This window comes from Pleurodeles waltl, unplaced genomic scaffold (assembly GCF_031143425.1).
Source record: "Pleurodeles waltl isolate 20211129_DDA unplaced genomic scaffold, aPleWal1.hap1.20221129 scaffold_380, whole genome shotgun sequence".
Lineage (NCBI taxonomy): Eukaryota > Metazoa > Chordata > Amphibia > Caudata > Salamandridae > Pleurodeles > Pleurodeles waltl.
Window position 1 is genome coordinate 1 of NW_027150087.1, and position 26,838 is coordinate 26,838.

Consider the following 26,838-nt stretch of genomic DNA (forward strand, 5'->3'; position numbering starts at 1 on the left):
GCATCTAGCTCCTCTACAGGGGTCAATTTAGGAGGTTGGTGGGAAGCACAGGAAGGGGCAGGAAGGAAGCTCTCTGCTGTTGCTTCTCGGCCTAGGCAGAGCTGCAGGTGTGGTTAAAAAGGATTGGCGTTTGGCCAGGTCCCAGACCACAGTGCAACCTAGGGCAACAAGAGAGGTGAGGCTACTGAGGCCCTTACCCTGAGCCTTCTGACCCCACCGCCCCTTTGGCCCCGATCGGCCACGATCGGCCAAAACCTCTCTATAAGGGCTAAAGGTGATTATTATATATGCCTGAGTAACTTAGGGTCCCTCGCATAAATGGACTCCTGCTGAAGGAGCTCGCCTTTGCTTTGGGACTGGCCCAACACGGCCTTGCTCTCCTCAACAAACCTGCCACCAGCCAGGAGGCTGAATGGCTTGCAGAAGGACACTCCCAGGTATGCCCAAGCACTTCATTTGCATAGAGACTACCCTCTCTTGGGCCCGCCTCCACTCACCTATTAAGTAATGTGGCTAGAATATCAAGACAGAAAGAGGAGCAGGGCCTGACAGCCTTTCAAAGGCTCAACTGAGGTGCTGGGCTGACGGCTGGGATCACCAAAGCCTGGGATGACTCCAATATGGAAGCAGAAGCCTTAGGGCAAACAAAGGTCAGCAGTTGATGTGCTGTAAAGAAGAAGGGCTGCAGAGGGCCTCAGCAAAGCCTTCGGAATACTTGTGGATTGGCAGGAGTGCCTATATTTGTTTTTTGAGAAGCACCTTGCCAGTGCAAAGGATTGCTGAGGAAGAGGAAGGAGCAGAGCGGAATGACTGGAGCCAGTGAGGTTGCCTGTGAAGACATGAAGGGCTATGTTGAAAGGGGCACCGCTTGCAGAGCCAAGTAGTCGTTACCAAGTGGTTAAGGCGATGGACTAGATATCATTTGGCGTCTCCACGAGTATGTTCAAATCCTGCCGACTACGTCAGATGACATTTTTGGGATTCCTCTTCAGGGCCTCCTGCGTGGGAGAACAAGGGAGCAGCCTCTATGCAAAGCAGTCAGTAAAACAGAATATGAAGCAAAGACCATTAAAGCCACAGAAGAAAGATATGAACCCAGGCCAAATGCATCCTGCTCCCCCTCCCTCACCTGTCAGGCACTAGTCTGCAGAGAAACTGAACACGCCCACTCTCCTCCAAGGAGAATTCAGCTCAGGAAACGCCTAGCCACAGGCCCTAGATTGGACGAGGCACTTCTTTTCATACCTGTAAAGACCAACCCGTCTCTCTGTGGAGTCCATTCATGGCCTCCAAGACAGAAGTTTTGCCATGGTGCCTATCGTGGCTGCCATCTCCCTGACGTTAAAGCTACCACCTCTTCCGGCCTGATTTTTTTCCCCCGTCTCAAAACATGAACATACAAGGAGTGCTAATTTCACATGCATGCCTGCTTTTAGCTTGAGACGCTTTAGAAAGTCTTCTGTGGAATAGGAATGATGTATAGGAGAGCAGGGAAAATGGTCCAGTGAACGGAAAGAAAAAAGACTACGGATGGAGGTAAAGTGCCCTGTTGAGATTCACTTGTGTGGGTAGTTGTGGCCGAGTGGTTAAGGCGATGGACTAGAAATCCATTGGGGTATCCCCGCGCAGGTTCGAATCCTGCCAACTACGCTGTCCCTTTTGTGAACAGTATTTTCCCATAATTCTTTGAAATACCTACTGGCATAAATGCGGGCTCCAAAAGCAGGACTAATAGGGTCAGCGGCCTGGGAGGGCTCAAACTTTTGCCATTGTGGCCTTCCTCTCTAGAAAAGGACTGCTTCTGTCCAGAGGCTAGACCGCCAGCAGAAATAGAAACGAGCTACGTTGAAAATGGACCATAGCTTTAAGCAAGTAGTCGTGGCCGAGTGGTTAAGGCGATGGACTTGAAATCCATTGGGGTCTCCCCGCGTAGGTTCAAATCCTGCCGACTACGTGCTACTTCACCTTTGGTGATATTTTATACTTCATATTAAATGGCATCTGCACAAGCAGGCCGAATATAGCTATCACTCTCAATAGAGCTAAGGAAGGCGAAACACTGGGCAGGGAATGGGATCAAAAGAGTGGCCGGAGAAGGCATGAGACTACCTGTCTGGCACTCCTGCCACTTGTGCACCCCAGCTGTCGAGAAGACACATGTCGAGTAATAGCCAAGGAGATTGGGAAAGAACTTCAGTTATCATCTCGCCAGTAAGTTCCATCTGAGGTATCAGATGCATGAAGGAAGTAGCCTTATTGGGGCGTCTGACAGTGTCATTATTTTCCTAAAGTGTCATAACTGCATTCTTTTACAACCTCCTTTTTGCTTTTCTCTGGCCAGGAACATGAACTTTATAATAGTGCCTTTGAGTCACGTCAGTATGCAGGTATGGACCGAGTGTATTTTTTGCAGTAGAACGGATAGGCAAAGATGGGAAGGCAGTGGAGCAGAGTGAACTGAGGGAAAGAAAAAGACTGCTGTGAGAGTGAGAACCTCAGCTTAAGTGGCAGCCACCCCTCGTGAGTAGTCGTGGCCGAGTGGTTAAGGCGATGGACTCGAAATCCATTGGGGTGTCCCCGCGCAGGTTCAAATCCTGCCGACTACGTCGGTGCTCTTTCACAATGATGTGTTAGGTTTTTCCTTGGATGCCTCCTTTCCCAGGAATAAGCATGTATTATTCAACAACGTTGAGAGCACAGGTAAAACAAAGACAAGAATGTGAAACAATGCACTGTGCAATGCCAGCATGAAAACTCTCAAGGAGTACGCTGCCCAGGCCTACAGCTTCTCAGACACTGTGTCTGTCTATTTTGGGGAGCTGCAGAGAAGCCTTGCCTGTGCTTTTCGAGCCTGCTGTCTGGGGTGAGTGCCTGGATAAATTGTTGTTGGGAAGGACAAGGCAGCTAGCTCCTCTACAGGGGTCAATTTAGGAGGTTGGTGGGAAGCACAGGAAGGGGCAGGAAGGAAGCTCTCTGCTGTTGCTTCTCGGCCTAGGCAGAGCTGCAGGTGTGGTTAAAAAGGATTGGCGTTTGGCCAGGTCCCAGACCACAGTGCAACCTAGGGCAACAAGAGAGGTGAGGCTACTGAGGCCCTTACCCTGAGCCTTCTGACCCCACCGCCCCTTTGGCCCCGATCGGCCACGATCGGCCAAAACCTCTCTATAAGGGCTAAAGGTGATTATTATATATGCCTGAGTAACTTAGGGTCCCTCGCATAAATGGACTCCTGCTGAAGGAGCTCGCCTTTGCTTTGGGACTGGCCCAACACGGCCTTGCTCTCCTCAACAAACCTGCCACCAGCCAGGAGGCTGAATGGCTTGCAGAAGGACACTCCCAGGTATGCCCAAGCACTTCATTTGCATAGAGACTACCCTCTCTTGGGCCCGCCTCCACTCACCTATTAAGTAATGTGGCTAGAATATCAAGACAGAAAGAGGAGCAGGGCCTGACAGCCTTTCAAAGGCTCAACTGAGGTGCTGGGCTGACGGCTGGGATCACCAAAGCCTGGGATGACTCCAATATGGAAGCAGAAGCCTTAGGGCAAACAAAGGTCAGCAGTTGATGTGCTGTAAAGAAGAAGGGCTGCAGAGGGCCTCAGCAAAGCCTTCGGAATACTTGTGGATTGGCAGGAGTGCCTATATTTGTTTTTTGAGAAGCACCTTGCCAGTGCAAAGGATTGCTGAGGAAGAGGAAGGAGCAGAGCGGAATGACTGGAGCCAGTGAGGTTGCCTGTGAAGACATGAAGGGCTATGTTGAAAGGGGCACCGCTTGCAGAGCCAAGTAGTCGTTACCAAGTGGTTAAGGCGATGGACTAGATATCATTTGGCGTCTCCACGAGTATGTTCAAATCCTGCCGACTACGTCAGATGACATTTTTGGGATTCCTCTTCAGGGCCTCCTGCGTGGGAGAACAAGGGAGCAGCCTCTATGCAAAGCAGTCAGTAAAACAGAATATGAAGCAAAGACCATTAAAGCCACAGAAGAAAGATATGAACCCAGGCCAAATGCATCCTGCTCCCCCTCCCTCACCTGTCAGGCACTAGTCTGCAGAGAAACTGAACACGCCCACTCTCCTCCAAGGAGAATTCAGCTCAGGAAACGCCTAGCCACAGGCCCTAGATTGGACGAGGCACTTCTTTTCATACCTGTAAAGACCAACCCGTCTCTCTGTGGAGTCCATTCATGGCCTCCAAGACAGAAGTTTTGCCATGGTGCCTATCGTGGCTGCCATCTCCCTGACGTTAAAGCTACCACCTCTTCCGGCCTGATTTTTTTCCCCCGTCTCAAAACATGAACATACAAGGAGTGCTAATTTCACATGCATGCCTGCTTTTAGCTTGAGACGCTTTAGAAAGTCTTCTGTGGAATAGGAATGATGTATAGGAGAGCAGGGAAAATGGTCCAGTGAACGGAAAGAAAAAAGACTACGGATGGAGGTAAAGTGCCCTGTTGAGATTCACTTGTGTGGGTAGTTGTGGCCGAGTGGTTAAGGCGATGGACTAGAAATCCATTGGGGTATCCCCGCGCAGGTTCGAATCCTGCCAACTACGCTGTCCCTTTTGTGAACAGTATTTTCCCATAATTCTTTGAAATACCTTCTGGCATAAATGCGGGCTCCAAAAGCAGGACTAATAGGGTCAGCGGCCTGGGAGGGCTCAAACTTTTGCCATTGTGGCCTTCCTCTCTAGAAAAGGACTGCTTCTGTCCAGAGGCTAGACCGCCAGCAGAAATAGAAACGAGCTACGTTGAAAATGGACCATAGCTTTAAGCAAGTAGTCGTGGCCGAGTGGTTAAGGCGATGGACTTGAAATCCATTGGGGTCTCCCCGCGTAGGTTCAAATCCTGCCGACTACGTGCTACTTCACCTTTGGTGATATTTTATACTTCATATTAAATGGCATCTGCACAAGCAGGCCGAATATAGCTATCACTCTCAATAGAGCTAAGGAAGGCGAAACACTGGGCAGGGAATGGGATCAAAAGAGTGGCCGGAGAAGGCATGAGACTACCTGTCTGGCACTCCTGCCACTTGTGCACCCCAGCTGTCGAGAAGACACATGTCGAGTAATAGCCAAGGAGATTGGGAAAGAACTTCAGTTATCATCTCGCCAGTAAGTTCCATCTGAGGTATCAGATGCATGAAGGAAGTAGCCTTATTGGGGCGTCTGACAGTGTCATTATTTTCCTAAAGTGTCATAACTGCATTCTTTTACAACCTCCTTTTTGCTTTTCTCTGGCCAGGAACATGAACTTTATAATAGTGCCTTTGAGTCACGTCAGTATGCAGGTATGGACCGAGTGTATTTTTTGCAGTAGAACGGATAGGCAAAGATGGGAAGGCAGTGGAGCAGAGTGAACTGAGGGAAAGAAAAAGACTGCTGTGAGAGTGAGAACCTCAGCTTAAGTGGCAGCCACCCCTCGTGAGTAGTCGTGGCCGAGTGGTTAAGGCGATGGACTCGAAATCCATTGGGGTGTCCCCGCGCAGGTTCAAATCCTGCCGACTACGTCGGTGCTCTTTCACAATGATGTGTTAGGTTTTTCCTTGGATGCCTCCTTTCCCAGGAATAAGCATGTATTATTCAACAACGTTGAGAGCACAGGTAAAACAAAGACAAGAATGTGAAACAATGCACTGTGCAATGCCAGCATGAAAACTCTCAAGGAGTACGCTGCCCAGGCCTACAGCTTCTCAGACACTGTGTCTGTCTATTTTGGGGAGCTGCAGAGAAGCCTTGCCTGTGCTTTTCGAGCCTGCTGTCTGGGGTGAGTGCCTGGATAAATTGTTTTTGGGAAGGACAAGGCATCTAGCTCCTCTACAGGGGTCAATTTAGGAGGTTGGTGGGAAGCACAGGAAGGGGCAGGAAGGAAGCTCTCTGCTGTTGCTTCTCGGCCTAGGCAGAGCTGCAGGTGTGGTTAAAAAGGATTGGCGTTTGGCCAGGTCCCAGACCACAGTGCAACCTAGGGCAACAAGAGAGGTGAGGCTACTGAGGCCCTTACCCTGAGCCTTCTGACCCCACCGCCCCTTTGGCCCCGATCGGCCACGATCGGCCAAAACCTCTCTATAAGGGCTAAAGGTGATTATTATATATGCCTGAGTAACTTAGGGTCCCTCGCATAAATGGACTCCTGCTGAAGGAGCTCGCCTTTGCTTTGGGACTGGCCCAACACGGCCTTGCTCTCCTCAACAAACCTGCCACCAGCCAGGAGGCTGAATGGCTTGCAGAAGGACACTCCCAGGTATGCCCAAGCACTTCATTTGCATAGAGACTACCCTCTCTTGGGCCCGCCTCCACTCACCTATTAAGTAATGTGGCTAGAATATCAAGACAGAAAGAGGAGCAGGGCCTGACAGCCTTTCAAAGGCTCAACTGAGGTGCTGGGCTGACGGCTGGGATCACCAAAGCCTGGGATGACTCCAATATGGAAGCAGAAGCCTTAGGGCAAACAAAGGTCAGCAGTTGATGTGCTGTAAAGAAGAAGGGCTGCAGAGGGCCTCAGCAAAGCCTTCGGAATACTTGTGGATTGGCAGGAGTGCCTATATTTGTTTTTTGAGAAGCACCTTGCCAGTGCAAAGGATTGCTGAGGAAGAGGAAGGAGCAGAGCGGAATGACTGGAGCCAGTGAGGTTGCCTGTGAAGACATGAAGGGCTATGTTGAAAGGGGCACCGCTTGCAGAGCCAAGTAGTCGTTACCAAGTGGTTAAGGCGATGGACTAGATATCATTTGGCGTCTCCACGAGTATGTTCAAATCCTGCCGACTACGTCAGATGACATTTTTGGGATTCCTCTTCAGGGCCTCCTGCGTGGGAGAACAAGGGAGCAGCCTCTATGCAAAGCAGTCAGTAAAACAGAATATGAAGCAAAGACCATTAAAGCCACAGAAGAAAGATATGAACCCAGGCCAAATGCATCCTGCTCCCCCTCCCTCACCTGTCAGGCACTAGTCTGCAGAGAAACTGAACACGCCCACTCTCCTCCAAGGAGAATTCAGCTCAGGAAACGCCTAGCCACAGGCCCTAGATTGGACGAGGCACTTCTTTTCATACCTGTAAAGACCAACCCGTCTCTCTGTGGAGTCCATTCATGGCCTCCAAGACAGAAGTTTTGCCATGGTGCCTATCGTGGCTGCCATCTCCCTGACGTTAAAGCTACCACCTCTTCCGGCCTGATTTTTTTCCCCCGTCTCAAAACATGAACATACAAGGAGTGCTAATTTCACATGCATGCCTGCTTTTAGCTTGAGACGCTTTAGAAAGTCTTCTGTGGAATAGGAATGATGTATAGGAGAGCAGGGAAAATGGTCCAGTGAACGGAAAGAAAAAAGACTACGGATGGAGGTAAAGTGCCCTGTTGAGATTCACTTGTGTGGGTAGTTGTGGCCGAGTGGTTAAGGCGATGGACTAGAAATCCATTGGGGTATCCCCGCGCAGGTTCGAATCCTGCCAACTACGCTGTCCCTTTTGTGAACAGTATTTTCCCATAATTCTTTGAAATACCTACTGGCATAAATGCGGGCTCCAAAAGCAGGACTAATAGGGTCAGCGGCCTGGGAGGGCTCAAACTTTTGCCATTGTGGCCTTCCTCTCTAGAAAAGGACTGCTTCTGTCCAGAGGCTAGACCGCCAGCAGAAATAGAAACGAGCTACGTTGAAAATGGACCATAGCTTTAAGCAAGTAGTCGTGGCCGAGTGGTTAAGGCGATGGACTTGAAATCCATTGGGGTCTCCCCGCGTAGGTTCAAATCCTGCCGACTACGTGCTACTTCACCTTTGGTGATATTTTATACTTCATATTAAATGGCATCTGCACAAGCAGGCCGAATATAGCTATCACTCTCAATAGAGCTAAGGAAGGCGAAACACTGGGCAGGGAATGGGATCAAAAGAGTGGCCGGAGAAGGCATGAGACTACCTGTCTGGCACTCCTGCCACTTGTGCACCCCAGCTGTCGAGAAGACACATGTCGAGTAATAGCCAAGGAGATTGGGAAAGAACTTCAGTTATCATCTCGCCAGTAAGTTCCATCTGAGGTATCAGATGCATGAAGGAAGTAGCCTTATTGGGGCGTCTGACAGTGTCATTATTTTCCTAAAGTGTCATAACTGCATTCTTTTACAACCTCCTTTTTGCTTTTCTCTGGCCAGGAACATGAACTTTATAATAGTGCCTTTGAGTCACGTCAGTATGCAGGTATGGACCGAGTGTATTTTTTGCAGTAGAACGGATAGGCAAAGATGGGAAGGCAGTGGAGCAGAGTGAACTGAGGGAAAGAAAAAGACTGCTGTGAGAGTGAGAACCTCAGCTTAAGTGGCAGCCACCCCTCGTGAGTAGTCGTGGCCGAGTGGTTAAGGCGATGGACTCGAAATCCATTGGGGTGTCCCCGCGCAGGTTCAAATCCTGCCGACTACGTCGGTGCTCTTTCACAATGATGTGTTAGGTTTTTCCTTGGATGCCTCCTTTCCCAGGAATAAGCATGTATTATTCAACAACGTTGAGAGCACAGGTAAAACAAAGACAAGAATGTGAAACAATGCACTGTGCAATGCCAGCATGAAAACTCTCAAGGAGTACGCTGCCCAGGCCTACAGCTTCTCAGACACTGTGTCTGTCTATTTTGGGGAGCTGCAGAGAAGCCTTGCCTGTGCTTTTCGAGCCTGCTGTCTGGGGTGAGTGCCTGGATAAATTGTTGTTGGGAAGGACAAGGCAGCTAGCTCCTCTACAGGGGTCAATTTAGGAGGTTGGTGGGAAGCACAGGAAGGGGCAGGAAGGAAGCTCTCTGCTGTTGCTTCTCGGCCTAGGCAGAGCTGCAGGTGTGGTTAAAAAGGATTGGCGTTTGGCCAGGTCCCAGACCACAGTGCAACCTAGGGCAACAAGAGAGGTGAGGCTACTGAGGCCCTTACCCTGAGCCTTCTGACCCCACCGCCCCTTTGGCCCCGATCGGCCACGATCGGCCAAAACCTCTCTATAAGGGCTAAAGGTGATTATTATATATGCCTGAGTAACTTAGGGTCCCTCGCATAAATGGACTCCTGCTGAAGGAGCTCGCCTTTGCTTTGGGACTGGCCCAACACGGCCTTGCTCTCCTCAACAAACCTGCCACCAGCCAGGAGGCTGAATGGCTTGCAGAAGGACACTCCCAGGTATGCCCAAGCACTTCATTTGCATAGAGACTACCCTCTCTTGGGCCCGCCTCCACTCACCTATTAAGTAATGTGGCTAGAATATCAAGACAGAAAGAGGAGCAGGGCCTGACAGCCTTTCAAAGGCTCAACTGAGGTGCTGGGCTGACGGCTGGGATCACCAAAGCCTGGGATGACTCCAATATGGAAGCAGAAGCCTTAGGGCAAACAAAGGTCAGCAGTTGATGTGCTGTAAAGAAGAAGGGCTGCAGAGGGCCTCAGCAAAGCCTTCGGAATACTTGTGGATTGGCAGGAGTGCCTATATTTGTTTTTTGAGAAGCACCTTGCCAGTGCAAAGGATTGCTGAGGAAGAGGAAGGAGCAGAGCGGAATGACTGGAGCCAGTGAGGTTGCCTGTGAAGACATGAAGGGCTATGTTGAAAGGGGCACCGCTTGCAGAGCCAAGTAGTCGTTACCAAGTGGTTAAGGCGATGGACTAGATATCATTTGGCGTCTCCACGAGTATGTTCAAATCCTGCCGACTACGTCAGATGACATTTTTGGGATTCCTCTTCAGGGCCTCCTGCGTGGGAGAACAAGGGAGCAGCCTCTATGCAAAGCAGTCAGTAAAACAGAATATGAAGCAAAGACCATTAAAGCCACAGAAGAAAGATATGAACCCAGGCCAAATGCATCCTGCTCCCCCTCCCTCACCTGTCAGGCACTAGTCTGCAGAGAAACTGAACACGCCCACTCTCCTCCAAGGAGAATTCAGCTCAGGAAACGCCTAGCCACAGGCCCTAGATTGGACGAGGCACTTCTTTTCATACCTGTAAAGACCAACCCGTCTCTCTGTGGAGTCCATTCATGGCCTCCAAGACAGAAGTTTTGCCATGGTGCCTATCGTGGCTGCCATCTCCCTGACGTTAAAGCTACCACCTCTTCCGGCCTGATTTTTTTCCCCCGTCTCAAAACATGAACATACAAGGAGTGCTAATTTCACATGCATGCCTGCTTTTAGCTTGAGACGCTTTAGAAAGTCTTCTGTGGAATAGGAATGATGTATAGGAGAGCAGGGAAAATGGTCCAGTGAACGGAAAGAAAAAAGACTACGGATGGAGGTAAAGTGCCCTGTTGAGATTCACTTGTGTGGGTAGTTGTGGCCGAGTGGTTAAGGCGATGGACTAGAAATCCATTGGGGTATCCCCGCGCAGGTTCGAATCCTGCCAACTACGCTGTCCCTTTTGTGAACAGTATTTTCCCATAATTCTTTGAAATACCTTCTGGCATAAATGCGGGCTCCAAAAGCAGGACTAATAGGGTCAGCGGCCTGGGAGGGCTCAAACTTTTGCCATTGTGGCCTTCCTCTCTAGAAAAGGACTGCTTCTGTCCAGAGGCTAGACCGCCAGCAGAAATAGAAACGAGCTACGTTGAAAATGGACCATAGCTTTAAGCAAGTAGTCGTGGCCGAGTGGTTAAGGCGATGGACTTGAAATCCATTGGGGTCTCCCCGCGTAGGTTCAAATCCTGCCGACTACGTGCTACTTCACCTTTGGTGATATTTTATACTTCATATTAAATGGCATCTGCACAAGCAGGCCGAATATAGCTATCACTCTCAATAGAGCTAAGGAAGGCGAAACACTGGGCAGGGAATGGGATCAAAAGAGTGGCCGGAGAAGGCATGAGACTACCTGTCTGGCACTCCTGCCACTTGTGCACCCCAGCTGTCGAGAAGACACATGTCGAGTAATAGCCAAGGAGATTGGGAAAGAACTTCAGTTATCATCTCGCCAGTAAGTTCCATCTGAGGTATCAGATGCATGAAGGAAGTAGCCTTATTGGGGCGTCTGACAGTGTCATTATTTTCCTAAAGTGTCATAACTGCATTCTTTTACAACCTCCTTTTTGCTTTTCTCTGGCCAGGAACATGAACTTTATAATAGTGCCTTTGAGTCACGTCAGTATGCAGGTATGGACCGAGTGTATTTTTTGCAGTAGAACGGATAGGCAAAGATGGGAAGGCAGTGGAGCAGAGTGAACTGAGGGAAAGAAAAAGACTGCTGTGAGAGTGAGAACCTCAGCTTAAGTGGCAGCCACCCCTCGTGAGTAGTCGTGGCCGAGTGGTTAAGGCGATGGACTTGAAATCCATTGGGGTGTCCCCGCGCAGGTTCAAATCCTGCCGACTACGTCGGTGCTCTTTCACAATGATGTGTTAGGTTTTTCCTTGGATGCCTCCTTTCCCAGGAATAAGCATGTATTATTCAACAACGTTGAGAGCACAGGTAAAACAAAGACAAGAATGTGAAACAATGCACTGTGCAATGCCAGCATGAAAACTCTCAAGGAGTACGCTGCCCAGGCCTACAGCTTCTCAGACACTGTGTCTGTCTATTTTGGGGAGCTGCAGAGAAGCCTTGCCTGTGCTTTTCGAGCCTGCTGTCTGGGGTGAGTGCCTGGATAAATTGTTTTTGGGAAGGACAAGGCATCTAGCTCCTCTACAGGGGTCAATTTAGGAGGTTGGTGGGAAGCACAGGAAGGGGCAGGAAGGAAGCTCTCTGCTGTTGCTTCTCGGCCTAGGCAGAGCTGCAGGTGTGGTTAAAAAGGATTGGCGTTTGGCCAGGTCCCAGACCACAGTGCAACCTAGGGCAACAAGAGAGGTGAGGCTACTGAGGCCCTTACCCTGAGCCTTCTGACCCCACCGCCCCTTTGGCCCCGATCGGCCACGATCGGCCAAAACCTCTCTATAAGGGCTAAAGGTGATTATTATATATGCCTGAGTAACTTAGGGTCCCTCGCATAAATGGACTCCTGCTGAAGGAGCTCGCCTTTGCTTTGGGACTGGCCCAACACGGCCTTGCTCTCCTCAACAAACCTGCCACCAGCCAGGAGGCTGAATGGCTTGCAGAAGGACACTCCCAGGTATGCCCAAGCACTTCATTTGCATAGAGACTACCCTCTCTTGGGCCCGCCTCCACTCACCTATTAAGTAATGTGGCTAGAATATCAAGACAGAAAGAGGAGCAGGGCCTGACAGCCTTTCAAAGGCTCAACTGAGGTGCTGGGCTGACGGCTGGGATCACCAAAGCCTGGGATGACTCCAATATGGAAGCAGAAGCCTTAGGGCAAACAAAGGTCAGCAGTTGATGTGCTGTAAAGAAGAAGGGCTGCAGAGGGCCTCAGCAAAGCCTTCGGAATACTTGTGGATTGGCAGGAGTGCCTATATTTGTTTTTTGAGAAGCACCTTGCCAGTGCAAAGGATTGCTGAGGAAGAGGAAGGAGCAGAGCGGAATGACTGGAGCCAGTGAGGTTGCCTGTGAAGACATGAAGGGCTATGTTGAAAGGGGCACCGCTTGCAGAGCCAAGTAGTCGTTACCAAGTGGTTAAGGCGATGGACTAGATATCATTTGGCGTCTCCACGAGTATGTTCAAATCCTGCCGACTACGTCAGATGACATTTTTGGGATTCCTCTTCAGGGCCTCCTGCGTGGGAGAACAAGGGAGCAGCCTCTATGCAAAGCAGTCAGTAAAACAGAATATGAAGCAAAGACCATTAAAGCCACAGAAGAAAGATATGAACCCAGGCCAAATGCATCCTGCTCCCCCTCCCTCACCTGTCAGGCACTAGTCTGCAGAGAAACTGAACACGCCCACTCTCCTCCAAGGAGAATTCAGCTCAGGAAACGCCTAGCCACAGGCCCTAGATTGGACGAGGCACTTCTTTTCATACCTGTAAAGACCAACCCGTCTCTCTGTGGAGTCCATTCATGGCCTCCAAGACAGAAGTTTTGCCATGGTGCCTATCGTGGCTGCCATCTCCCTGACGTTAAAGCTACCACCTCTTCCGGCCTGATTTTTTTCCCCCGTCTCAAAACATGAACATACAAGGAGTGCTAATTTCACATGCATGCCTGCTTTTAGCTTGAGACGCTTTAGAAAGTCTTCTGTGGAATAGGAATGATGTATAGGAGAGCAGGGAAAATGGTCCAGTGAACGGAAAGAAAAAAGACTACGGATGGAGGTAAAGTGCCCTGTTGAGATTCACTTGTGTGGGTAGTTGTGGCCGAGTGGTTAAGGCGATGGACTAGAAATCCATTGGGGTATCCCCGCGCAGGTTCGAATCCTGCCAACTACGCTGTCCCTTTTGTGAACAGTATTTTCCCATAATTCTTTGAAATACCTACTGGCATAAATGCGGGCTCCAAAAGCAGGACTAATAGGGTCAGCGGCCTGGGAGGGCTCAAACTTTTGCCATTGTGGCCTTCCTCTCTAGAAAAGGACTGCTTCTGTCCAGAGGCTAGACCGCCAGCAGAAATAGAAACGAGCTACGTTGAAAATGGACCATAGCTTTAAGCAAGTAGTCGTGGCCGAGTGGTTAAGGCGATGGACTTGAAATCCATTGGGGTCTCCCCGCGTAGGTTCAAATCCTGCCGACTACGTGCTACTTCACCTTTGGTGATATTTTATACTTCATATTAAATGGCATCTGCACAAGCAGGCCGAATATAGCTATCACTCTCAATAGAGCTAAGGAAGGCGAAACACTGGGCAGGGAATGGGATCAAAAGAGTGGCCGGAGAAGGCATGAGACTACCTGTCTGGCACTCCTGCCACTTGTGCACCCCAGCTGTCGAGAAGACACATGTCGAGTAATAGCCAAGGAGATTGGGAAAGAACTTCAGTTATCATCTCGCCAGTAAGTTCCATCTGAGGTATCAGATGCATGAAGGAAGTAGCCTTATTGGGGCGTCTGACAGTGTCATTATTTTCCTAAAGTGTCATAACTGCATTCTTTTACAACCTCCTTTTTGCTTTTCTCTGGCCAGGAACATGAACTTTATAATAGTGCCTTTGAGTCACGTCAGTATGCAGGTATGGACCGAGTGTATTTTTTGCAGTAGAACGGATAGGCAAAGATGGGAAGGCAGTGGAGCAGAGTGAACTGAGGGAAAGAAAAAGACTGCTGTGAGAGTGAGAACCTCAGCTTAAGTGGCAGCCACCCCTCGTGAGTAGTCGTGGCCGAGTGGTTAAGGCGATGGACTCGAAATCCATTGGGGTGTCCCCGCGCAGGTTCAAATCCTGCCGACTACGTCGGTGCTCTTTCACAATGATGTGTTAGGTTTTTCCTTGGATGCCTCCTTTCCCAGGAATAAGCATGTATTATTCAACAACGTTGAGAGCACAGGTAAAACAAAGACAAGAATGTGAAACAATGCACTGTGCAATGCCAGCATGAAAACTCTCAAGGAGTACGCTGCCCAGGCCTACAGCTTCTCAGACACTGTGTCTGTCTATTTTGGGGAGCTGCAGAGAAGCCTTGCCTGTGCTTTTCGAGCCTGCTGTCTGGGGTGAGTGCCTGGATAAATTGTTGTTGGGAAGGACAAGGCAGCTAGCTCCTCTACAGGGGTCAATTTAGGAGGTTGGTGGGAAGCACAGGAAGGGGCAGGAAGGAAGCTCTCTGCTGTTGCTTCTCGGCCTAGGCAGAGCTGCAGGTGTGGTTAAAAAGGATTGGCGTTTGGCCAGGTCCCAGACCACAGTGCAACCTAGGGCAACAAGAGAGGTGAGGCTACTGAGGCCCTTACCCTGAGCCTTCTGACCCCACCGCCCCTTTGGCCCCGATCGGCCACGATCGGCCAAAACCTCTCTATAAGGGCTAAAGGTGATTATTATATATGCCTGAGTAACTTAGGGTCCCTCGCATAAATGGACTCCTGCTGAAGGAGCTCGCCTTTGCTTTGGGACTGGCCCAACACGGCCTTGCTCTCCTCAACAAACCTGCCACCAGCCAGGAGGCTGAATGGCTTGCAGAAGGACACTCCCAGGTATGCCCAAGCACTTCATTTGCATAGAGACTACCCTCTCTTGGGCCCGCCTCCACTCACCTATTAAGTAATGTGGCTAGAATATCAAGACAGAAAGAGGAGCAGGGCCTGACAGCCTTTCAAAGGCTCAACTGAGGTGCTGGGCTGACGGCTGGGATCACCAAAGCCTGGGATGACTCCAATATGGAAGCAGAAGCCTTAGGGCAAACAAAGGTCAGCAGTTGATGTGCTGTAAAGAAGAAGGGCTGCAGAGGGCCTCAGCAAAGCCTTCGGAATACTTGTGGATTGGCAGGAGTGCCTATATTTGTTTTTTGAGAAGCACCTTGCCAGTGCAAAGGATTGCTGAGGAAGAGGAAGGAGCAGAGCGGAATGACTGGAGCCAGTGAGGTTGCCTGTGAAGACAGGAAGGGCTATGTTGAAAGGGGCACCGCTTGCAGAGCCAAGTAGTCGTTACCAAGTGGTTAAGGCGATGGACTAGATATCATTTGGCGTCTCCACGAGTATGTTCAAATCCTGCCGACTACGTCAGATGACATTTTTGGGATTCCTCTTCAGGGCCTCCTGCGTGGGAGAACAAGGGAGCAGCCTCTATGCAAAGCAGTCAGTAAAACAGAATATGAAGCAAAGACCATTAAAGCCACAGAAGAAAGATATGAACCCAGGCCAAATGCATCCTGCTCCCCCTCCCTCACCTGTCAGGCACTAGTCTGCAGAGAAACTGAACACGCCCACTCTCCTCCAAGGAGAATTCAGCTCAGGAAACGCCTAGCCACAGGCCCTAGATTGGACGAGGCACTTCTTTTCATACCTGTAAAGACCAACCCGTCTCTCTGTGGAGTCCATTCATGGCCTCCAAGACAGAAGTTTTGCCATGGTGCCTATCGTGGCTGCCATCTCCCTGACGTTAAAGCTACCACCTCTTCCGGCCTGATTTTTTTCCCCCGTCTCAAAACATGAACATACAAGGAGTGCTAATTTCACATGCATGCCTGCTTTTAGCTTGAGACGCTTTAGAAAGTCTTCTGTGGAATAGGAATGATGTATAGGAGAGCAGGGAAAATGGTCCAGTGAAGGGAAAGAAAAAAGACTACGGATGGAGGTAACGTGCCCTGTTGTGATTCACTTGTGTGGGTAGTTGTGGCCGAGTGGTTAAGGCGATGGACTAGAAATCCATTGGGGTATCCCCGCGCAGGTTCGAATCCTGCCAACTACGCTGTCCCTTTTGTGAACAGTATTTTCCCATAATTCTTTGAAATACCTTCTGGCATAAATGCGGGCTCCAAAAGCAGGACTAATAGGGTCAGCGGCCTGGGAGGGCTCAAACTTTTGCCATTGTGGCCTTCCTCTCTAGAAAAGGACTGCTTCTGTCCAGAGGCTAGACCGCCAGCAGAAATAGAAACGAGCTACGTTGAAAATGGACCATAGCTTTAAGCAAGTAGTCGTGGCCGAGTGGTTAAGGCGATGGACTTGAAATCCATTGGGGTCTCCCCGCGTAGGTTCAAATCCTGCCGACTACGTGCTACTTCACCTTTGGTGATATTTTATACTTCATATTAAATGGCATCTGCACAAGCAGGCCGAATATAGCTATCACTCTCAATAGAGCTAAGGAAGGCGAAACACTGGGCAGGGAATGGGATCAAAAGAGTGGCCGGAGAAGGCATGAGACTACCTGTCTGGCACTCCTGCCACTTGTGCACCCCAGCTGTCGAGAAGACACATGTCGAGTAATAGCCAAGGAGATTGGGAAAGAACTTCAGTTATCATCTCGCCAGTAAGTTCCATCTGAGGTATCAGATGCATGAAGGAAGTAGCCTTATTGGGGCGTCTGACAGTGTCATTATTTTCCTAAAGTGTCATAACTGCATTCTTTTACAACCTCCTTTTTGCTTTTCTCTGGCCAGGAACATGAACTTTATAATAGTGCCTTTGAGTCACGTCAGTATGCAGGTATGGACCGAGTGTATTTTTTGCAGTAGAACGGATAGGCAAAGATGGGAAGGCAGTGGAGCAGAGTGAACTGAGGGAAAGAAAAAGACTGCTGTGAGAGTGAGAACCTCAGCTTAAGTGGCAGCCACCCCTCGTGAGTAGTCGTGGCCGAGTGGTTAAGGCGATGGACTTGAAATCCATTGGGGTGTCCCCGCGCAGGTTCAAATCCTGCCGACTACGTCGGTGCTCTTTCACAATGATGTGTTAGGTTTTTCCTTGGATGCCTCCTTTCCCAGGAATAAGCATGTATTATTCAACAACGTTGAGAGCACAGGTAAAACAAAGACAAGAATGTGAAACAATGCACTGTGCAATGCCAGCATGAAAACTCTCAAGGAGTACGCTGCCCAGGCCTACAGCTTCTCAGACACTGTGTCTGTCTATTTTGGGGAGCTGCAGAGAAGCCTTGCCTGTGCTTTTCGAGCCTGCTGTCTGGGGTGAGTGCCTGGATAAATTGTTTTTGGGAAGGACAAGGCATCTAGCTCCTCTACAGGGGTCAATTTAGGAGGTTGGTGGGAAGCACAGGAAGGGGCAGGAAGGAAGCTCTCTGCTGTTGCTTCTCGGCCTAGGCAGAGCTGCAGGTGTGGTTAAAAAGGATTGGCGTTTGGCCAGGTCCCAGACCACAGTGCAACCTAGGGCAACAAGAGAGGTGAGGCTACTGAGGCCCTTACCCTGAGCCTTCTGACCCCACCGCCCCTTTGGCCCCGATCGGCCACGATCGGCCAAAACCTCTCTATAAGGGCTAAAGGTGATTATTATATATGCCTGAGTAACTTAGGGTCCCTCGCATAAATGGACTCCTGCTGAAGGAGCTCGCCTTTGCTTTGGGACTGGCCCAACACGGCCTTGCTCTCCTCAACAAACCTGCCACCAGCCAGGAGGCTGAATGGCTTGCAGAAGGACACTCCCAGGTATGCCCAAGCACTTCATTTGCATAGAGACTACCCTCTCTTGGGCCCGCCTCCACTCACCTATTAAGTAATGTGGCTAGAATATCAAGACAGAAAGAGGAGCAGGGCCTGACAGCCTTTCAAAGGCTCAACTGAGGTGCTGGGCTGACGGCTGGGATCACCAAAGCCTGGGATGACTCCAATATGGAAGCAGAAGCCTTAGGGCAAACAAAGGTCAGCAGTTGATGTGCTGTAAAGAAGAAGGGCTGCAGAGGGCCTCAGCAAAGCCTTCGGAATACTTGTGGATTGGCAGGAGTGCCTATATTTGTTTTTTGAGAAGCACCTTGCCAGTGCAAAGGATTGCTGAGGAAGAGGAAGGAGCAGAGCGGAATGACTGGAGCCAGTGAGGTTGCCTGTGAAGACATGAAGGGCTATGTTGAAAGGGGCACCGCTTGCAGAGCCAAGTAGTCGTTACCAAGTGGTTAAGGCGATGGACTAGATATCATTTGGCGTCTCCACGAGTATGTTCAAATCCTGCCGACTACGTCAGATGACATTTTTGGGATTCCTCTTCAGGGCCTCCTGCGTGGGAGAACAAGGGAGCAGCCTCTATGCAAAGCAGTCAGTAAAACAGAATATGAAGCAAAGACCATTAAAGCCACAGAAGAAAGATATGAACCCAGGCCAAATGCATCCTGCTCCCCCTCCCTCACCTGTCAGGCACTAGTCTGCAGAGAAACTGAACACGCCCACTCTCCTCCAAGGAGAATTCAGCTCAGGAAACGCCTAGCCACAGGCCCTAGATTGGACGAGGCACTTCTTTTCATACCTGTAAAGACCAACCCGTCTCTCTGTGGAGTCCATTCATGGCCTCCAAGACAGAAGTTTTGCCATGGTGCCTATCGTGGCTGCCATCTCCCTGACGTTAAAGCTACCACCTCTTCCGGCCTGATTTTTTTCCCCCGTCTCAAAACATGAACATACAAGGAGTGCTAATTTCACATGCATGCCTGCTTTTAGCTTGAGACGCTTTAGAAAGTCTTCTGTGGAATAGGAATGATGTATAGGAGAGCAGGGAAAATGGTCCAGTGAACGGAAAGAAAAAAGACTACGGATGGAGGTAAAGTGCCCTGTTGAGATTCACTTGTGTGGGTAGTTGTGGCCGAGTGGTTAAGGCGATGGACTAGAAATTCATTGGGGTATCCCCGCGCAGGTTCGAATCCTGCCAACTACGCTGTCCCTTTTGTGAACAGTATTTTCCCATAATTCTTTGAAATACCTACTGGCATAAATGCGGGCTCCAAAAGCAGGACTAATAGGGTCAGCGGCCTGGGAGGGCTCAAACTTTTGCCATTGTGGCCTTCCTCTCTAGAAAAGGACTGCTTCTGTCCAGAGGCTAGACCGCCAGCAGAAATAGAAACGAGCTACGTTGAAAATGGACCATAGCTTTAAGCAAGTAGTCGTGGCCGAGTGGTTAAGGCGATGGACTTGAAATCCATTGGGGTCTCCCCGCGTAGGTTCAAATCCTGCCGACTACGTGCTACTTCACCTTTGGTGATATTTTATACTTCATATTAAATGGCATCTGCACAAGCAGGCCGAATATAGCTATCACTCTCAATAGAGCTAAGGAAGGCGAAACACTGGGCAGGGAATGGGATCAAAAGAGTGGCCGGAGAAGGCATGAGACTACCTGTCTGGCACTCCTGCCACTTGTGCACCCCAGCTGTCGAGAAGACACATGTCGAGTAATAGCCAAGGAGATTGGGAAAGAACTTCAGTTATCATCTCGCCAGTAAGTTCCATCTGAGGTATCAGATGCATGAAGGAAGTAGCCTTATTGGGGCGTCTGACAGTGTCATTATTTTCCTAAAGTGTCATAACTGCATTCTTTTACAACCTCCTTTTTGCTTTTCTCTGGCCAGGAACATGAACTTTATAATAGTGCCTTTGAGTCACGTCAGTATGCAGGTATGGACCGAGTGTATTTTTTGCAGTAGAACGGATAGGCAAAGATGGGAAGGCAGTGGAGCAGAGTGAACTGAGGGAAAGAAAAAGACTGCTGTGAGAGTGAGAACCTCAGCTTAAGTGGCAGCCACCCCTCGTGAGTAGTCGTGGCCGAGTGGTTAAGGCGATGGACTCGAAATCCATTGGGGTGTCCCCGCGCAGGTTCAAATCCTGCCGACTACGTCGGTGCTCTTTCACAATGATGTGTTAGGTTTTTCCTTGGATGCCTCCTTTCCCAGGAATAAGCATGTATTATTCAACAACGTTGAGAGCACAGGTAAAACAAAGACAAGAATGTGAAACAATGCACTGTGCAATGCCAGCATGAAAACTCTCAAGGAGTACGCTGCCCAGGCCTACAGCTTCTCAGACACTGTGTCTGTCTATTTTGGGGAGCTGCAGAGAAGCCTTGCCTGTGCTTTTCGAGCCTGCTGTCTGGGGTGAGTGCCTGGATAAATTGTTGTTGGGAAGGACAAGGCAGCTAGCTCCTCTACAGGGGTCAATTTAGGAGGTTGGTGGGAAGCACAGGAAGGGGCAGGAAGGAAGCTCTCTGCTGTTGCTTCTCGGCCTAGGCAGAGCTGCAGGTGTGGTTAAAAAGGATTGGCGTTTGGCCAGGTCCCAGACCACAGTGCAACCTAGGGCAACAAGAGAGGTGAGGCTACTGAGGCCCTTACCCTGAGCCTTCTGACCCCACCGCCCCTTTGGCCCCGATCGGCCACGATCGGCCAAAACCTCTCTATAAGGGCTAAAGGTGATTATTATATATGCCTGAGTAACTTAGGGTCCCTCGCATAAATGGACTCCTGCTGAAGGAGCTCGCCTTTGCTTTGGGACTGGCCCAACACGGCCTTGCTCTCCTCAACAAACCTGCCACCAGCCAGGAGGCTGAATGGCTTGCAGAAGGACACTCCCAGGTATGCCCAAGCACTTCATTTGCATAGAGACTACCCTCTCTTGGGCCCGCCTCCACTCACCTATTAAGTAATGTGGCTAGAATATCAAGACAGAAAGAGGAGCAGGGCCTGACAGCCTTTCAAAGGCTCAACTGAGGTGCTGGGCTGACGGCTGGGATCACCAAAGCCTGGGATGACTCCAATATGGAAGCAGAAGCCTTAGGGCAAACAAAGGTCAGCAGTTGATGTGCTGTAAAGAAGAAGGGCTGCAGAGGGCCTCAGCAAAGCCTTCGGAATACTTGTGGATTGGCAGGAGTGCCTATATTTGTTTTTTGAGAAGCACCTTGCCAGTGCAAAGGATTGCTGAGGAAGAGGAAGGAGCAGAGCGGAATGACTGGAGCCAGTGAGGTTGCCTGTGAAGACATGAAGGGCTATGTTGAAAGGGGCACCGCTTGCAGAGCCAAGTAGTCGTTACCAAGTGGTTAAGGCGATGGACTAGATATCATTTGGCGTCTCCACGAGTATGTTCAAATCCTGCCGACTACGTCAGATGACATTTTTGGGATTCCTCTTCAGGGCCTCCTGCGTGGGAGAACAAGGGAGCAGCCTCTATGCAAAGCAGTCAGTAAAACAGAATATGAAGCAAAGACCATTAAAGCCACAGAAGAAAGATATGAACCCAGGCCAAATGCATCCTGCTCCCCCTCCCTCACCTGTCAGGCACTAGTCTGCAGAGAAACTGAACACGCCCACTCTCCTCCAAGGAGAATTCAGCTCAGGAAACGCCTAGCCACAGGCCCTAGATTGGACGAGGCACTTCTTTTCATACCTGTAAAGACCAACCCGTCTCTCTGTGGAGTCCATTCATGGCCTCCAAGACAGAAGTTTTGCCATGGTGCCTATCGTGGCTGCCATCTCCCTGACGTTAAAGCTACCACCTCTTCCGGCCTGATTTTTTTCCCCCGTCTCAAAACATGAACATACAAGGAGTGCTAATTTCACATGCATGCCTGCTTTTAGCTTGAGACGCTTTAGAAAGTCTTCTGTGGAATAGGAATGATGTATAGGAGAGCAGGGAAAATGGTCCAGTGAACGGAAAGAAAAAAGACTACGGATGGAGGTAAAGTGCCCTGTTGAGATTCACTTGTGTGGGTAGTTGTGGCCGAGTGGTTAAGGCGATGGACTAGAAATCCATTGGGGTATCCCCGCGCAGGTTCGAATCCTGCCAACTACGCTGTCCCTTTTGTGAACAGTATTTTCCCATAATTCTTTGAAATACCTTCTGGCATAAATGCGGGCTCCAAAAGCAGGACTAATAGGGTCAGCGGCCTGGGAGGGCTCAAACTTTTGCCATTGTGGCCTTCCTCTCTAGAAAAGGACTGCTTCTGTCCAGAGGCTAGACCGCCAGCAGAAATAGAAACGAGCTACGTTGAAAATGGACCATAGCTTTAAGCAAGTAGTCGTGGCCGAGTGGTTAAGGCGATGGACTTGAAATCCATTGGGGTCTCCCCGCGTAGGTTCAAATCCTGCCGACTACGTGCTACTTCACCTTTGGTGATATTTTATACTTCATATTAAATGGCATCTGCACAAGCAGGCCGAATATAGCTATCACTCTCAATAGAGCTAAGGAAGGCGAAACACTGGGCAGGGAATGGGATCAAAAGAGTGGCCGGAGAAGGCATGAGACTACCTGTCTGGCACTCCTGCCACTTGTGCACCCCAGCTGTCGAGAAGACACATGTCGAGTAATAGCCAAGGAGATTGGGAAAGAACTTCAGTTATCATCTCGCCAGTAAGTTCCATCTGAGGTATCAGATGCATGAAGGAAGTAGCCTTATTGGGGCGTCTGACAGTGTCATTATTTTCCTAAAGTGTCATAACTGCATTCTTTTACAACCTCCTTTTTGCTTTTCTCTGGCCAGGAACATGAACTTTATAATAGTGCCTTTGAGTCACGTCAGTATGCAGGTATGGACCGAGTGTATTTTTTGCAGTAGAACGGATAGGCAAAGATGGGAAGGCAGTGGAGCAGAGTGAACTGAGGGAAAGAAAAAGACTGCTGTGAGAGTGAGAACCTCAGCTTAAGTGGCAGCCACCCCTCGTGAGTAGTCGTGGCCGAGTGGTTAAGGCGATGGACTCGAAATCCATTGGGGTGTCCCCGCGCAGGTTCAAATCCTGCCGACTACGTCGGTGCTCTTTCACAATGATGTGTTAGGTTTTTCCTTGGATGCCTCCTTTCCCAGGAATAAGCATGTATTATTCAACAACGTTGAGAGCACAGGTAAAACAAAGACAAGAATGTGAAACAATGCACTGTGCAATGCCAGCATGAAAACTCTCAAGGAGTACGCTGCCCAGGCCTACAGCTTCTCAGACACTGTGTCTGTCTATTTTGGGGAGCTGCAGAGAAGCCTTGCCTGTGCTTTTCGAGCCTGCTGTCTGGGGTGAGTGCCTGGATAAATTGTTGTTGGGAAGGACAAGGCAGCTAGCTCCTCTACAGGGGTCAATTTAGGAGGTTGGTGGGAAGCACAGGAAGGGGCAGGAAGGAAGCTCTCTGCTGTTGCTTCTCGGCCTAGGCAGAGCTGCAGGTGTGGTTAAAAAGGATTGGCGTTTGGCCAGGTCCCAGACCACAGTGCAACCTAGGGCAACAAGAGAGGTGAGGCTACTGAGGCCCTTACCCTGAGCCTTCTGACCCCACCGCCCCTTTGGCCCCGATCGGCCACGATCGGCCAAAACCTCTCTATAAGGGCTAAAGGTGATTATTATATATGCCTGAGTAACTTAGGGTCCCTCGCATAAATGGACTCCTGCTGAAGGAGCTCGCCTTTGCTTTGGGACTGGCCCAACACGGCCTTGCTCTCCTCAACAAACCTGCCACCAGCCAGGAGGCTGAATGGCTTGCAGAAGGACACTCCCAGGTATGCCCAAGCACTTCATTTGCATAGAGACTACCCTCTCTTGGGCCCGCCTCCACTCACCTATTAAGTAATGTGGCTAGAATATCAAGACAGAAAGAGGAGCAGGGCCTGACAGCCTTTCAAAGGCTCAACTGAGGTGCTGGGCTGACGGCTGGGATCACCAAAGCCTGGGATGACTCCAATATGGAAGCAGAAGCCTTAGGGCAAACAAAGGTCAGCAGTTGATGTGCTGTAAAGAAGAAGGGCTGCAGAGGGCCTCAGCAAAGCCTTCGGAATACTTGTGGATTGGCAGGAGTGCCTATATTTGTTTTTTGAGAAGCACCTTGCCAGTGCAAAGGATTGCTGAGGAAGAGGAAGGAGCAGAGCGGAATGACTGGAGCCAGTGAGGTTGCCTGTGAAGACATGAAGGGCTATGTTGAAAGGGGCACCGCTTGCAGAGCCAAGTAGTCGTTACCAAGTGGTTAAGGCGATGGACTAGATATCATTTGGCGTCTCCACGAGTATGTTCAAATCCTGCCGACTACGTCAGATGACATTTTTGGGATTCCTCTTCAGGGCCTCCTGCGTGGGAGAACAAGGGAGCAGCCTCTATGCAAAGCAGTCAGTAAAACAGAATATGAAGCAAAGACCATTAAAGCCACAGAAGAAAGATATGAACCCAGGCCAAATGCATCCTGCTCCCCCTCCCTCACCTGTCAGGCACTAGTCTGCAGAGAAACTGAACACGCCCACTCTCCTCCAAGGAGAATTCAGCTCAGGAAACGCCTAGCCACAGGCCCTAGATTGGACGAGGCACTTCTTTTCATACCTGTAAAGACCAACCCGTCTCTCTGTGGAGTCCATTCATGGCCTCCAAGACAGAAGTTTTGCCATGGTGCCTATCGTGGCTGCCATCTCCCTGACGTTAAAGCTACCACCTCTTCCGGCCTGATTTTTTTCCCCCGTCTCAAAACATGAACATACAAGGAGTGCTAATTTCACATGCATGCCTGCTTTTAGCTTGAGACGCTTTAGAAAGTCTTCTGTGGAATAGGAATGATGTATAGGAGAGCAGGGAAAATGGTCCAGTGAACGGAAAGAAAAAAGACTACGGATGGAGGTAAAGTGCCCTGTTGAGATTCACTTGTGTGGGTAGTTGTGGCCGAGTGGTTAAGGCGATGGACTAGAAATCCATTGGGGTATCCCCGCGCAGGTTCGAATCCTGCCAACTACGCTGTCCCTTTTGTGAACAGTATTTTCCCATAATTCTTTGAAATACCTTCTGGCATAAATGCGGGCTCCAAAAGCAGGACTAATAGGGTCAGCGGCCTGGGAGGGCTCAAACTTTTGCCATTGTGGCCTTCCTCTCTAGAAAAGGACTGCTTCTGTCCAGAGGCTAGACCGCCAGCAGAAATAGAAACGAGCTACGTTGAAAATGGACCATAGCTTTAAGCAAGTAGTCGTGGCCGAGTGGTTAAGGCGATGGACTTGAAATCCATTGGGGTCTCCCCGCGTAGGTTCAAATCCTGCCGACTACGTGCTACTTCACCTTTGGTGATATTTTATACTTCATATTAAATGGCATCTGCACAAGCAGGCCGAATATAGCTATCACTCTCAATAGAGCTAAGGAAGGCGAAACACTGGGCAGGGAATGGGATCAAAAGAGTGGCCGGAGAAGGCATGAGACTACCTGTCTGGCACTCCTGCCACTTGTGCACCCCAGCTGTCGAGAAGACACATGTCGAGTAATAGCCAAGGAGATTGGGAAAGAACTTCAGTTATCATCTCGCCAGTAAGTTCCATCTGAGGTATCAGATGCATGAAGGAAGTAGCCTTATTGGGGCGTCTGACAGTGTCATTATTTTCCTAAAGTGTCATAACTGCATTCTTTTACAACCTCCTTTTTGCTTTTCTCTGGCCAGGAACATGAACTTTATAATAGTGCCTTTGAGTCACGTCAGTATGCAGGTATGGACCGAGTGTATTTTTTGCAGTAGAACGGATAGGCAAAGATGGGAAGGCAGTGGAGCAGAGTGAACTGAGGGAAAGAAAAAGACTGCTGTGAGAGTGAGAACCTCAGCTTAAGTGGCAGCCACCCCTCGTGAGTAGTCGTGGCCGAGTGGTTAAGGCGATGGACTTGAAATCCATTGGGGTGTCCCCGCGCAGGTTCAAATCCTGCCGACTACGTCGGTGCTCTTTCACAATGATGTGTTAGGTTTTTCCTTGGATGCCTCCTTTCCCAGGAATAAGCATGTATTATTCAACAACGTTGAGAGCACAGGTAAAACAAAGACAAGAATGTGAAACAATGCACTGTGCAATGCCAGCATGAAAACTCTCAAGGAGTACGCTGCCCAGGCCTACAGCTTCTCAGACACTGTGTCTGTCTATTTTGGGGAGCTGCAGAGAAGCCTTGCCTGTGCTTTTCGAGCCTGCTGTCTGGGGTGAGTGCCTGGATAAATTGTTTTTGGGAAGGACAAGGCATCTAGCTCCTCTACAGGGGTCAATTTAGGAGGTTGGTGGGAAGCACAGGAAGGGGCAGGAAGGAAGCTCTCTGCTGTTGCTTCTCGGCCTAGGCAGAGCTGCAGGTGTGGTTAAAAAGGATTGGCGTTTGGCCAGGTCCCAGACCACAGTGCAACCTAGGGCAACAAGAGAGGTGAGGCTACTGAGGCCCTTACCCTGAGCCTTCTGACCCCACCGCCCCTTTGGCCCCGATCGGCCACGATCGGCCAAAACCTCTCTATAAGGGCTAAAGGTGATTATTATATATGCCTGAGTAACTTAGGGTCCCTCGCATAAATGGACTCCTGCTGAAGGAGCTCGCCTTTGCTTTGGGACTGGCCCAACACGGCCTTGCTCTCCTCAACAAACCTGCCACCAGCCAGGAGGCTGAATGGCTTGCAGAAGGACACTCCCAGGTATGCCCAAGCACTTCATTTGCATAGAGACTACCCTCTCTTGGGCCCGCCTCCACTCACCTATTAAGTAATGTGGCTAGAATATCAAGACAGAAAGAGGAGCAGGGCCTGACAGCCTTTCAAAGGCTCAACTGAGGTGCTGGGCTGACGGCTGGGATCACCAAAGCCTGGGATGACTCCAATATGGAAGCAGAAGCCTTAGGGCAAACAAAGGTCAGCAGTTGATGTGCTGTAAAGAAGAAGGGCTGCAGAGGGCCTCAGCAAAGCCTTCGGAATACTTGTGGATTGGCAGGAGTGCCTA

General features: G+C 49.9%; 27 non-coding genes across 27 annotated transcripts; all 27 read left to right on the forward strand.

Moving 5' to 3' along the window:
- Window positions 1-1,568: 1,568 nt before the first annotated feature.
- TRNAS-AGA (transfer RNA serine (anticodon AGA)) lies at window positions 1,569-1,650 on the forward strand. Its single transcript has one exon. It is a non-coding gene; the product is annotated as a tRNA-Ser (tRNA).
- Window positions 1,651-1,872: 222 nt separating this feature from the next.
- Window positions 1,873-1,954, forward strand: TRNAS-UGA (transfer RNA serine (anticodon UGA)). The gene has a single exon. It is a non-coding gene; the product is annotated as a tRNA-Ser (tRNA).
- Window positions 1,955-2,524: 570 nt separating this feature from the next.
- Window positions 2,525-2,606, forward strand: TRNAS-CGA (transfer RNA serine (anticodon CGA)). Its single transcript has one exon. It is a non-coding gene; the product is annotated as a tRNA-Ser (tRNA).
- A 1,862-nt stretch (window positions 2,607-4,468) lies between these two features.
- Window positions 4,469-4,550, forward strand: TRNAS-AGA (transfer RNA serine (anticodon AGA)). Its single transcript has one exon. It is a non-coding gene; the product is annotated as a tRNA-Ser (tRNA).
- Window positions 4,551-4,772: 222 nt separating this feature from the next.
- TRNAS-UGA (transfer RNA serine (anticodon UGA)) lies at window positions 4,773-4,854 on the forward strand. The gene has a single exon. It is a non-coding gene; the product is annotated as a tRNA-Ser (tRNA).
- A 570-nt stretch (window positions 4,855-5,424) lies between these two features.
- Window positions 5,425-5,506, forward strand: TRNAS-CGA (transfer RNA serine (anticodon CGA)). Its single transcript has one exon. It is a non-coding gene; the product is annotated as a tRNA-Ser (tRNA).
- Window positions 5,507-7,368: 1,862 nt separating this feature from the next.
- TRNAS-AGA (transfer RNA serine (anticodon AGA)) lies at window positions 7,369-7,450 on the forward strand. Its single transcript has one exon. It is a non-coding gene; the product is annotated as a tRNA-Ser (tRNA).
- A 222-nt stretch (window positions 7,451-7,672) lies between these two features.
- On the forward strand, window positions 7,673-7,754 carry TRNAS-UGA (transfer RNA serine (anticodon UGA)). The gene has a single exon. It is a non-coding gene; the product is annotated as a tRNA-Ser (tRNA).
- Window positions 7,755-8,324: 570 nt separating this feature from the next.
- TRNAS-CGA (transfer RNA serine (anticodon CGA)) lies at window positions 8,325-8,406 on the forward strand. The gene has a single exon. It is a non-coding gene; the product is annotated as a tRNA-Ser (tRNA).
- Window positions 8,407-10,268: 1,862 nt separating this feature from the next.
- TRNAS-AGA (transfer RNA serine (anticodon AGA)) lies at window positions 10,269-10,350 on the forward strand. The gene has a single exon. It is a non-coding gene; the product is annotated as a tRNA-Ser (tRNA).
- A 222-nt stretch (window positions 10,351-10,572) lies between these two features.
- TRNAS-UGA (transfer RNA serine (anticodon UGA)) lies at window positions 10,573-10,654 on the forward strand. Its single transcript has one exon. It is a non-coding gene; the product is annotated as a tRNA-Ser (tRNA).
- Window positions 10,655-11,224: 570 nt separating this feature from the next.
- Window positions 11,225-11,306, forward strand: TRNAS-UGA (transfer RNA serine (anticodon UGA)). Its single transcript has one exon. It is a non-coding gene; the product is annotated as a tRNA-Ser (tRNA).
- A 1,862-nt stretch (window positions 11,307-13,168) lies between these two features.
- On the forward strand, window positions 13,169-13,250 carry TRNAS-AGA (transfer RNA serine (anticodon AGA)). Its single transcript has one exon. It is a non-coding gene; the product is annotated as a tRNA-Ser (tRNA).
- Window positions 13,251-13,472: 222 nt separating this feature from the next.
- TRNAS-UGA (transfer RNA serine (anticodon UGA)) lies at window positions 13,473-13,554 on the forward strand. The gene has a single exon. It is a non-coding gene; the product is annotated as a tRNA-Ser (tRNA).
- A 570-nt stretch (window positions 13,555-14,124) lies between these two features.
- TRNAS-CGA (transfer RNA serine (anticodon CGA)) lies at window positions 14,125-14,206 on the forward strand. The gene has a single exon. It is a non-coding gene; the product is annotated as a tRNA-Ser (tRNA).
- A 1,862-nt stretch (window positions 14,207-16,068) lies between these two features.
- Window positions 16,069-16,150, forward strand: TRNAS-AGA (transfer RNA serine (anticodon AGA)). The gene has a single exon. It is a non-coding gene; the product is annotated as a tRNA-Ser (tRNA).
- A 222-nt stretch (window positions 16,151-16,372) lies between these two features.
- TRNAS-UGA (transfer RNA serine (anticodon UGA)) lies at window positions 16,373-16,454 on the forward strand. The gene has a single exon. It is a non-coding gene; the product is annotated as a tRNA-Ser (tRNA).
- A 570-nt stretch (window positions 16,455-17,024) lies between these two features.
- TRNAS-UGA (transfer RNA serine (anticodon UGA)) lies at window positions 17,025-17,106 on the forward strand. Its single transcript has one exon. It is a non-coding gene; the product is annotated as a tRNA-Ser (tRNA).
- A 1,862-nt stretch (window positions 17,107-18,968) lies between these two features.
- Window positions 18,969-19,050, forward strand: TRNAS-AGA (transfer RNA serine (anticodon AGA)). Its single transcript has one exon. It is a non-coding gene; the product is annotated as a tRNA-Ser (tRNA).
- Window positions 19,051-19,272: 222 nt separating this feature from the next.
- TRNAS-UGA (transfer RNA serine (anticodon UGA)) lies at window positions 19,273-19,354 on the forward strand. The gene has a single exon. It is a non-coding gene; the product is annotated as a tRNA-Ser (tRNA).
- A 570-nt stretch (window positions 19,355-19,924) lies between these two features.
- On the forward strand, window positions 19,925-20,006 carry TRNAS-CGA (transfer RNA serine (anticodon CGA)). Its single transcript has one exon. It is a non-coding gene; the product is annotated as a tRNA-Ser (tRNA).
- A 1,862-nt stretch (window positions 20,007-21,868) lies between these two features.
- Window positions 21,869-21,950, forward strand: TRNAS-AGA (transfer RNA serine (anticodon AGA)). Its single transcript has one exon. It is a non-coding gene; the product is annotated as a tRNA-Ser (tRNA).
- A 222-nt stretch (window positions 21,951-22,172) lies between these two features.
- Window positions 22,173-22,254, forward strand: TRNAS-UGA (transfer RNA serine (anticodon UGA)). The gene has a single exon. It is a non-coding gene; the product is annotated as a tRNA-Ser (tRNA).
- A 570-nt stretch (window positions 22,255-22,824) lies between these two features.
- Window positions 22,825-22,906, forward strand: TRNAS-CGA (transfer RNA serine (anticodon CGA)). Its single transcript has one exon. It is a non-coding gene; the product is annotated as a tRNA-Ser (tRNA).
- A 1,862-nt stretch (window positions 22,907-24,768) lies between these two features.
- Window positions 24,769-24,850, forward strand: TRNAS-AGA (transfer RNA serine (anticodon AGA)). Its single transcript has one exon. It is a non-coding gene; the product is annotated as a tRNA-Ser (tRNA).
- Window positions 24,851-25,072: 222 nt separating this feature from the next.
- Window positions 25,073-25,154, forward strand: TRNAS-UGA (transfer RNA serine (anticodon UGA)). The gene has a single exon. It is a non-coding gene; the product is annotated as a tRNA-Ser (tRNA).
- A 570-nt stretch (window positions 25,155-25,724) lies between these two features.
- TRNAS-UGA (transfer RNA serine (anticodon UGA)) lies at window positions 25,725-25,806 on the forward strand. Its single transcript has one exon. It is a non-coding gene; the product is annotated as a tRNA-Ser (tRNA).
- The last annotated feature ends 1,032 nt before the right edge of the window (window positions 25,807-26,838 follow it).